Source organism: Musca autumnalis, unplaced genomic scaffold, assembly GCF_047663935.1.
Source record: "Musca autumnalis isolate F117 unplaced genomic scaffold, ASM4766393v1 scaffold_1, whole genome shotgun sequence".
NCBI classification, from domain to species: Eukaryota; Metazoa; Arthropoda; class Insecta; order Diptera; family Muscidae; genus Musca; species Musca autumnalis.
Genome location: NW_027411644.1, coordinates 253,530,532 through 253,541,381, shown reverse-complemented (window position 1 = coordinate 253,541,381; position 10,850 = coordinate 253,530,532). Strand labels below are relative to the sequence as shown.

General features: G+C 38.0%; 1 protein-coding gene across 5 annotated transcripts in view; it reads right to left on the bottom strand.

Moving 5' to 3' along the window:
- The window catches only part of LOC141389381 (uncharacterized), a 540,923-nt gene that overhangs the window by 470,853 nt on the left and 59,220 nt on the right, over positions 1-10,850 (bottom strand). For 2 of the 5 annotated variants that reach the window (XM_073960814.1, XM_073960811.1), the window contains exon 2: positions 5,225-5,259. The exons of 1 other annotated variant lie outside the window; for it this stretch is intronic. The gene's annotated coding sequence lies outside the window, so the exon portion shown is untranslated. Of the gene's footprint in view, positions 1-4,792; positions 4,887-5,224; positions 5,260-10,850 lie in introns of all 5 variants that reach the window. 2 more of the 5 variants (XM_073960815.1, XM_073960816.1) reach the window with 2 other exon arrangements.

The following is a 10,850-nucleotide window of genomic DNA, read 5'->3' as shown; positions in this document are numbered from 1 at the left end:
CGATTGGTTTAGTTTTTCCGCTTTTCGTATTTTCGTCGGGTCCCTGCTCGGGCGCCATTTATAACGAGTGGTCTTGTCTAGAAAATAAGTAAGCTCAGTCGCTGCAAAATTGCCAAGGACCCATACACCTTAAGTAAAACACTAGTGTTTATAAGTTGAAGGATTATTATAAAAATCTTGGTTTTTGATATACGATCAATATGTGAGGAATAAGGATGGGATGTGAGTTTGATATCCAATGGATTGATGACAATCGGGTTGTTGATGTCGGCTCGATGACAAATCTGGTGGTTGCTGTCGGCTCGATGATGGACCAAATCCTAACTAGTATCGAGACTGCGGACGAGCCACACGTCCATTCGTACTTTGTCCCTCTTCGATGAGGGAAAACTGAAATATACATTCAGGTGGTAACACGAGGTGAATGAGAATTATGATGGAACATTGATTGTTGTTAAACACGTTGAAGTTTTGTGTAGTGGGAGTTAGTGACAATAGCAGAGTGCAGGAATATATGAAACATTGACGTTACATACTTCTGACATCTAAAGGGGTTTTTTGAATTTTTGGGCCAATTTCTTAGGAAGTAAGGATCTACCCCCAAAAAAAATTGTACCGCCTTAACTAGGGCCGCATACACCACATATTGTCAAAATTTTAAAAACGATCCCAGACGAGTCTTTGAACTGAACTCTTTCCAAACATTGTGTGGGAGGTACCCGAAAGAGTAGTTCGATGTAGTCAATATTCTGAAAAAATACGATATACAACGTATACAAATCGGTTTCTCCCTTCGATGATTATCTTACCTAAAACCCTGTCGTAACAGGACCCGTCCAAAACAAGCTGTTGTGTGGGAAGTACCCGAAGTACTGGCCCGATGTAGTCCATATTCCAACCTGATACATGACAAAAGCAACTCCCGCGAGAGTTATCTTGCGGATTTGCCATTTTAGTGGGTACCGTCAAGGTTTCTTGGAGCTTTTAGTCCATTATCTAAGAAACTATGGACTTGTAAAGGGGACTTGTATGTACCGTCGTATAGGGGGCCGCATGGACAAATCCTGAAAACATTTTCAAAACGATCCGAGAGGATCTCTTAAACTCCACAGAGTTTTATACGGGAGGTACCCCAAGGAGTGAACCGATATAGTCCATATTCGAACACGATCTATATCTCGAAGGAATAATACGATGTGCAAAGTTTGGACCAAATCGATTGCTCCCTTCGAGAGTTATGGTTCACACCAATTTTATACAAAAATGTTGAACTTTTGTAGGGGAAGTATCCGAAGGAGTGGACCGATATGGCCCATCTTCGATCTTATACTAAGTTTGGACAAAACATTACGATAACAAAAATTTGGTTGAAATATGTTGATCAGTTTGAGAATTATCGTGCACACCAGCCGTCTGACGTCCAAACATACTTGGGATCTAAAACCGTTATTTCGATGAGGCACATTTTTGGTCGTATCATACGTTAGCCCAAAGGCTGAGGGTATAAAAACTGTATCAAAACGGAGTGGCAAAATGGATGGTGGCTTTTTCAAGAAATTATTCTAATTTATACGCTGAAAATTATCATACTCCGGATTTGCCTGCTCCGAACACCTTTGGTACGTACCGAGAAAGATAAGATCCATGGGTCTGTTCTGTTTGCCAGATGCGCATTCACCACATATCAACAACGGTGCAATGTCATAGATGCAGGGAATGAACGCACTTCAGACGCTGCTCTGTAACTGCTTCCTCGTCGGAATACGAGACACACCCTTATACACCGCAAATGCATCATTCCTGCATTCAATTGCAACGGTCTACGGGTCAAAGTCTTCGAAATTGTAGACTTTAGGAGAAACGTTTATTGTTACCAGCAGCTTGCAACTGTAAAAACGTACCTGACTTTCCAGCAAAAAATCCGTTGGTAATTATGTAACCCATTATAAAGTAATGTAAACAAACATAGTTCAGATCATAATCTCCATTAACAGACTACTTGAATTGTTAACCTCTGACAGTCATTCTTTTCTAAACAATGGAAAAGTTCATTGACAGAGAGCTCTATATTCCCTCAGGTTTCGGGTAAGTGAGAGGGTTTTTTTGTGAAAATCTCAACCCGAAATTACACCAAATTTCCCAGCAAAGGTGACGGGAAGAGCAAATGAGCGTGATGAGCTTAGTAGTTCGAACCCTGATGACTCAATAGTTAGGAAACTTAATCTTGAAGTCAATAGGCTCGACTACTAGCCTATAATAGTTGATTGACCAGTGTGCACCCTGCCACCAGCAGAGGCGAGTCGTAAAGGTCGATCTTTCTTTTGTCAACAGTATCGACGAATTTATAGGCACTACTCATCCCCGTGATGTGAAACAGTTTCAGTGTTGCCCAACTTCAGCATGGATCCCCGAAAATGCAGAGTACAATTACACACCATATCCACACATATCACTCGAGGACTGAACCAAAACAGCCCATACAACTGAGGACATAGAAACGACTTCCCTCAAGCCCTGTTTGAAACGTTATGAAATCAACTACATGTGTGGATACCAGTCGTTTGTAGAATTCAGATATAAGATCCATCACCCCATCGTAATTGAGGCAGCGAATGCAAGTTGCTGCAACAAAAAGCGACGTGATTCGATTGCAGGTCTTAAAGTGAACTTATCCGAAATTTTGTGTGGGAGGTACCAGATGGAGTGAACAAATATAGTCCATATTCGAACCTGACCTATATCTGGTAGATATATAAGGATGTGCAAAGTATGGATTACATCGGTCACTCCCTTCAAGAGTTACCGTACGAACAATTTTTCCGAAAATTTTTGAACTTTTGTGGGGGAGGTACCTGAAGGAGTGAACCGATATGGCTTATCTTCGAACTTAACTTAGGTTTGGACAGAATATAACTAAGGCCAAATTTTGGACCGAATCGGCAGATCCGTTCGAGAGTTATCTTGCGCTCCAACCACCTCACACGGTGTCATAGGGTTTTTGCAACCTTGGGGCTATTTTCTCAGGAAGTGTGGACTTGCCCCTGATGAAACTTGTACCGTCGTGGGCAGTGAATACAAGCTTCTAAAACAAAAATCAAAGCGATTCGAGAGCAGGTCCTAAACTGAACTTATCCCAAATTTTGTGTGGGAGGTACCGGAAGGAGTGGACCGATTGAGTCCATATTGGAAACTCATCTAAGCCTGATAGACATTTCATGATTTGCAAAGTATGGACCAAATCGGTTGCTCCCTTCAAGAGCCATCGTACGTACAAATTTTCCGAACATTTTCGAACTTTTGTGGGGGAGGTACCGGAATGAGTGGACCGATATAACCCATCTTCGAACTTAAACTAAGTTTGGACAAAATATTACGAAAGTCAAATTTCGGATCTAATCGATTGATCCGTTCGAGAGTTATCGTGCGCTCCAGCCAGACAGACGGACAGACGGACATTGCTCAATCGACTCCAAATTGTCTGAAACACATTTCGTCCAAACATACTTGGGGTTTAAAGCCATTATTTCGATGAGGCACATTTTGCCCGTATGAAAGTTTATATACCCTCGTTAGCATAAATGATGAGGGTATAAAAATTAGGCTGCGGTTACTACATCCGAGAATTATCTTAAACTAACTACAAACTGTACAAAAATGTTGAACTTTTGTGGTGGAGGTACCCAAAGGAGAATACCGATATAGACCACTTTTGAAGTTAAACTGCATTTGGGCAAAAATTTAGGAGATCCATAGTTTTATCAAATAGGTCGCTCCGTTCAACAAATGTAGCACGTACCATTTTAGTGACATTTTTTAACTTTTGGCGGGAGGTACCCGAAGGTGTGGACCGATAGTACCCACCTTCGAACTTAAACTAAGCTTGGACAAAATATTAAGAATGCCAAATTTTGTGAGCGAATCTACTGATCCGTTCGAGAGTTATTGTGCGATGCAGCCATTACTCATGGTGTCATTGGCATTTTTACACCTTTCGGGCTATTTTCTAAGGAAGTAAGGTCTTGCCCTGAAAAGCTGGTATAACAACAAATTCGAGTTCCGAGAGCATATCTTACATATCTTTTCGACATTTTGTGTGGGAGATACTCGAAGTTGGAACCTCAAATATATCTGGCAGAAATATCACGATGTGCAAAGTATGGACCGATGTACAAACTATAATCCCTCTTGTCTTTGCTTTATTTTTGTGTGTTTTTTACACCCAAAATTTACTATGTGGCTAAGAGTTGTAATATGAGATATCTACAACAAAAACATAGCATGTAATAATCGGTATTTGATATTTTTCTTCTGCCATACAAAGAAGGTAAATGTCTGTCGTTAAAGCCTTAAACCTACTTTTTACTCGATTCATTATTTCTTTGCAAATGTAAGGGATACCATTAAATCTCTTCTAATATACCTCAATTAACTCAGCAGCAAAGTACATTAGTGGCTGTAATTATAATTTAATTTTTGTGCTATTAAATAATTATTAAGAAAATATCCAAATTCCTATTGGATTTCAAATTCATTGGCGTATACATTACGACAATAATTATACGATTCAATGTACTGTTATAAAAACAAGAATTTCAATAAATGGTCACACACAAACACTACAAATTCCAATACGCACACACGCCGACAATCAAAATTAATGAATTGAAACATGAACCCTCATACTTTCTCTATTGCGACCACACAAAATATCGACCATTTAAATGACATTGATATCACAATTAATTTCGTACAAATATTTTTCGGCTAAAGGTCGACAGGTTGGCCCACTCACCACTGAGTGTTAGTTACACTTCTTGTGTAATTAAATATTGAATTATAATCAATTATCGGCAAGAATGTCAAAGGCATTCGATGTGGGTCGTAACCTGCAATTATACAGAGGGAGAACATAGATTTTCTTACGAATGTTACCAATACCTGTATTTGTTGGTGTTTGTGGTTATTTGATTAATGTTATTGTTTGTCGGGTTTTTCATATTATATTTGCTGTTCTTGATTTCTTTCTTTATTTATGGTTTGTGTGTGTTTTTTTGCTTTTCACACTGTTATTATGGCAGTCCAGTCGTGTGTATTACTTTTTTTGCGTCACATAAATTACCTTGCCAATGGCGCAAACATTTGGTTGTCAAGAAGAAAGTGTACACTGAGAAGGAAATGAATTGCGATAAACGAAAGAATATTTCTTTAATATGTTTTTCTTTACCTTTTCTTTATTTCCAGTAAATCTCTCGAACCTACCTGTAAAGAAAACAATTAAATTAAAATTATTATATATAAATAATTATTTATCTATATAAATAAAAATCAAATGTTGTCCGTTGATAATGGCATCAGTTGATAACGGCTGGACCGATTTGGATAATTCTTTCTGTAAAATGTGCGCCATAATCCGACCATTTGAACATACCCACTTTTACGCCCACTTAAGTCAAATCTTTATAAATAAAAATCAAATGTGGTTCGTTGGTAATGGCTTCAATTGAGGACGGCTAGACCGATTTGGATAATTTTCTCAAAAAATCGGGTTTCGAGAAAAACGCGTTTTAAGTTGGCGATTGAAATTTGACTTCACTACTTGAAAAGATTATTACACAAAAACTAAAATAACTACTTGGACTTGCTAACTCAGAAAACGCGTTTTTTGTGATATGCCACTCTTTGAGTAAATGAGCGAAATGTTCGCAATAACCCGACTTTTTATGCAAAGGAAATTTGTCCAAGTCCACTTTTACGCCCACTCCTCTTAAAATGCTTTACATCCACAAAACTACTGAACAGATTTTCCTGAAATTTTCAGGGAACGTACACGGATGAACCCCGGTGAAAAAGGATGCATATTTTCTTGAATTTCGAAGAGGCCATATTAAAAAAATTTGCCATATTAAAAGAAATGACGTATCTTTATGAATAAAAACCAAATGCCGTCATGGTCCAACTTAAGTTTTTATAAAAAGGAAATTTTACCAGGCCCACTTTTTTCAAATTAAATTTTTTCTACAAAAACTACTGAACCGATTTTCCTGAGATTGTTAGGAAATGTACAGGGATGGCCCCGAAAAGAGGCCACATATTTTATTGAATTCCAGAGGGGGCAGAGTACCACTATATTTGCAAAAATTACGCATGTATCGGTTTAAAAATGTACGGATTATTCTACAATCTAGGTACTTCTTTCGGGCCTAAAGACCCGACCACTGGGTCCTAACTAGCATAAATGGACGAACAAATCCGACAAAGTCCGTAGGAGAAAAGAAAGGTTACAGACAAATCTGTTTATAAATTTAATAATCTCAATGAATAACTTGGTTTGACAATGGACCCAAAGAAATTAGGTAGAAAATACCTATTTTTGAATTGTAAAGCATAAAGTCCATAAAAAGTTGTCATTAAACTCAATACGACGGGCCAGCAACGCGGATGATGCTGTTGAAGCGTTCAAAAATCATGTTTTGGAGGTGTCTCAATCGGACTGGAAAAAGCGCTTCAACATTTGGTTCGAGCGCATGCAAAAGTATATACATAAATCATGCTGGAGATTACTTAAGAAAAATAAAACTATTTTTGATGGTAAATATTCGCATTTTCATTATTAGGCCAGACACTTATAAGAAGCCCTCGTACGATGTATTTTCTTTTCTTCGAGGACAATTCCACCCTTCTGAAATTTAAATTCGTGCAACCTTAGCTCACCGTAATTATACCCTCAGCATTTATTCTAACGAGGGTATATACACTTTCATAGGGGCAAAATTTGTCTCATCGCAATAATGGTTTTAGACCCCAAGTATGTTTGGACGAAATCCGTTTCAGACAATTTGGAGTTGATTTAGCAATGTCCGTCCGTCTTCTGTCCGCCTGGCTGGCTGGCTGGAGCGCACGATAACTCTCGAACGGATCAACCGATTCGGTCCAAAATTTAGTTTTCGCAATATTTTGTCCAAACTTAGTTTAAGTTTGAAGATGGGTTATATCGGTCCACCCCTTTCGGTACCTCCTCCACAAAAGTTCGAAAATGTTCGGAAAATTTGTGCGCACGATAACTCTTGAGGGGAGTAACCAAGTTGGCCCATACTTTGCACATCGTGGAATAAAGTCGTAAATAAAGTTCCAATATGGACTCAATCAGTCCATTCCTTCGGGTACCTCCCACACAAAAATTCGGAAAAGTTCAGTTTAGGAGCAGTTCTCGAATCGCTTTGATTTTTGCTGTAACAACTTGTATTCAGTGCCCCCCATACGACGGTACAAGTTTCATCAGGGGCAAGTCCATACTTCCTGAGAAAATAGCCTGAAAGGTGCAAAAAACCCGTGTGTAGTGGTTGGAGTGCAAGATAACTCTCGAACGGATTTGCCGATTCGGTCCAAACTTTGGCTTTCGTAATATTTTGTTCAAACTTAGTTTAAGTTCAAAAATCTTCAAATGAAGGGAGATGGTCCATATTTTACAAATCCTTATATATTTACCGGCTATAGATCAGGTTTGAATATGTACTATATTTGTCCACTCCTTCGGGTACCACCCACACAAAATTTCGGATAAGTTCACTTTTAGTCCTGCTCTCGAATCACTTTGATTTTTGTTGAAGCAACTTGAATTTGCTGCCTCAATTACGACGGTAAAAGTTTTTTTTCAGAGGCAAATCCATACTTCTTTAGAAAACAGCCCCTGTGGCACCATATGTAGTGGCTGGAGAACACGATAGCTCACGAACCGATCAACCAATTTTCTCCAAACTTTGGATCTCCTAATATTTTGTCCAAATTTAGTTTAACTTCTAAAATGGCCCATATGGTCTTCTTAAGGTACCTCTCCCATAAAAGTTCAACGTTTTTGCCTTAGTGCAGTTAAGGTTCTGTTCGAAGATGCTTTGTAAATGTATACCGATGGTGTTCGTTGTTGTCATGTCTAGAACGATATTATGTTTTCCGTGGACAAGTCCATGCTTCCTGGCATACTGGCCAGTGTTGCCGAATTTAACGATTTATCGTCATTTTGACGATTTTTTGGCCCAAAATTGAAACATGACGATTTGACGATTTTATGGTCCAAAATGACGATTTTTCACGTAATCCAGAATTGCATGAAATAAATGACGATAACTATATTTTGACCAAATTTCACGAAAGACTTTAAGGAGAGCAATGTTCCAAACTCTATTTTTTGAGCTTTTTTTTAACGTTTTATAGCAATTTCCAGATGGATTGGCTATATTCAGGCACATATCTGGAATACAGGTTTTTTCCTCATCTTCGATTAATGGATGAAAATCTTCCTTGAAAAGTTTTCGAGATAAAATACTTCCTACCGATGCCCTCTTCAATGACAATTTTTGTCGATTACCGAGTGCCCATCAAGCAAAATGTACGTGTACTGACAAACATGGACGATCACACTGTCAAGCAAGCGATATTTGAGATAATCTGTCATTCAAAACTGGCAATGTGTACCCAGCTTTACCTTGCTGCATTACTGCAAAATCTATAACCACAGGGAAAACTATCATCTACTGAAAGCTGTTTTTATAGCGGTATTTATGTGAGATTGGGTTAGATTTATTGCTGTGGGTTGTATATTTTATGTTGTCAGTCTCATTGACAAAATTATCAGCGAAAAAATCGCACTAAAGGTAACCAAACCTAGTTTTGGATCATGTTGATGATTTTTGACGATTTTCCAAATGTCGTTGACGATTTCCGACCAAAAACTGTCGGCAACGCTGATACTGGCCCAAAATTTATACGATGATCCTTCAAATATCTTCTCCGCAACAATTTTTAATCCTAATCAACATTTTAATCGGCAAGTTCAAGTGTCCAAAAAGGGCCACAAAATTCTGAAAAGACCTCACACATAGGCTGTGGGTGTATCTCTGTCGGCAAAGCTGACTGATACTTTTTTACGTGTTTTGCTCTTAAACTTAAATCAAATTCGAAAATTGAGTATATTTTGGACAGCCAATTCGAGTGCAGTTCAAAAAGCTGTTCCAGGATAATTTTGAAATTTTTACCAAAATCACTCCTTGCGATTCTGCTTATAACAATATATTTCTTGGGCAAACAAATACTTCATGAAATAGTGGCCCAAAAGCACTAAAAAAAACCTGCCGCCACCAACTACAATGAGTGATGAGAACGATAACTTACGAATTGTGTAGCCATCCTATTTCACCGAAACTTAGCAAATTCGCCTAGAAAGAATTGATTGAAAGTTTTACGAAATATTACGGTGTGCTACTAAAACGGATAGTGTCCACAATAACTATCGAAAGAAGTGTTTCTCAAATTAAGGTGAAGTTTCAAGATGGATAATGTCGATCCATTCCTTCAGGGAACTCTTCTACAAAAGTTCAAAATTTTTATAACTAAATTCAGTTTAAGTCCACTTTTCGAATAGAGTTAAAATTTTAATAGCGGCTAGTCTTTGTGATCATGACTACAGCCTTATATTTTTAAGGCAAATCAATACTCCCCCAGATATGGGATCCGATATGTCCCAATTTTTGGTGTTCACACCATCATACAACTCCCACACAAAAATTCCCGGGAGTTTAGGTTTTTTACTTTATGGTATCAATTACCTTACTATAAATTTTATTTTCCGTTCTTGCCTCTGGAATTACCGGATTGTTCCAAAAACCCCGCCCAAGTAGATTTGTTGTAAAATATTGTTACGGAATTATGTTTAGCTTAACCCCGTGTAGACGTTGTTTTATTCCTTGATACGATTTGTACCAAATAAAATGAGGGTTCGTTTAGCTTACGATTCTACAATTCTTTATTGACGATATTCACTTATTCAGGCAAGACTTTACTTCTATACTAAGCACACTGCTTAACTCTAATACAGACCTGGTCACAGATAACAATATACCATTTAAGAGAAATTAGAAAAAACATCGATTTTTGAATTTTTTTTTTGATGTTTCATTCATTTTTGAACTTGATTGTCCCCAGAAAAGATTCCCTGGATTAAACAATTCAAATAATTCAATAACATTCACTTATTTTTGTTTCAACAAAACCCAAAAGAGAATTTATGGGAAAATTTTCACCGTTCTGAGCAGGGCTACTCTAATAAGCACACAGCTTTACAATTTACTTCACTGACGGTTTTAATTCACAATCTGAATTACAAATCAACTCACCCACCTGCAACTCTCTCACATTTATACTCGCTCGCTGATGCATAGGTTCTAGCATCCTCAATGTAGAATGTTCCACAATGATCACGCGACATGTTCCCAAATACACACACAAACAGGCGGATGAATGTATACAACAAATGGGGCAGACGTAATAAATAAGAAAGAGCAGAAGGGGTTACAATGAATGATGTCACAATGTAGAAAGAATATCAGATTACAACAAAATGATGAAAACAAGAATAAGAGAGAGAGGGACAGTGCAACAAAAATCCATAGCAAAATAAACATGAAACAAGTAAAAAAGTATCGGTCGGCTTTGCCGACAGAGCTATACCCTCAGCCTATGTGAATTAAAACTTTCATCTACGGATAGATCGAATGTATTTAGGGTCTTTTCAGAATTTCGTGGCCCTTTTTGGACATTGGAACTTGCCGACAAAAATGTGGATTAGGATTGAAATGTTGCGGAGGAGGTATTTGAAGGAATGGACCGAGGATCTTATTTTGGCGGTCATATCTTTTCGATAGATATCGCGCCCACTAGTCATTTCAGTGGGTCATCATATAACTTTTGGACCAGTATGCCAGGAAGCATGGACTTGTCCACGGAAAACATAATATCGCAGTAAAGTGGTCCATAACGAACAGCATCGGTATACATTTCCAAAGGATTTTCGAACTGCA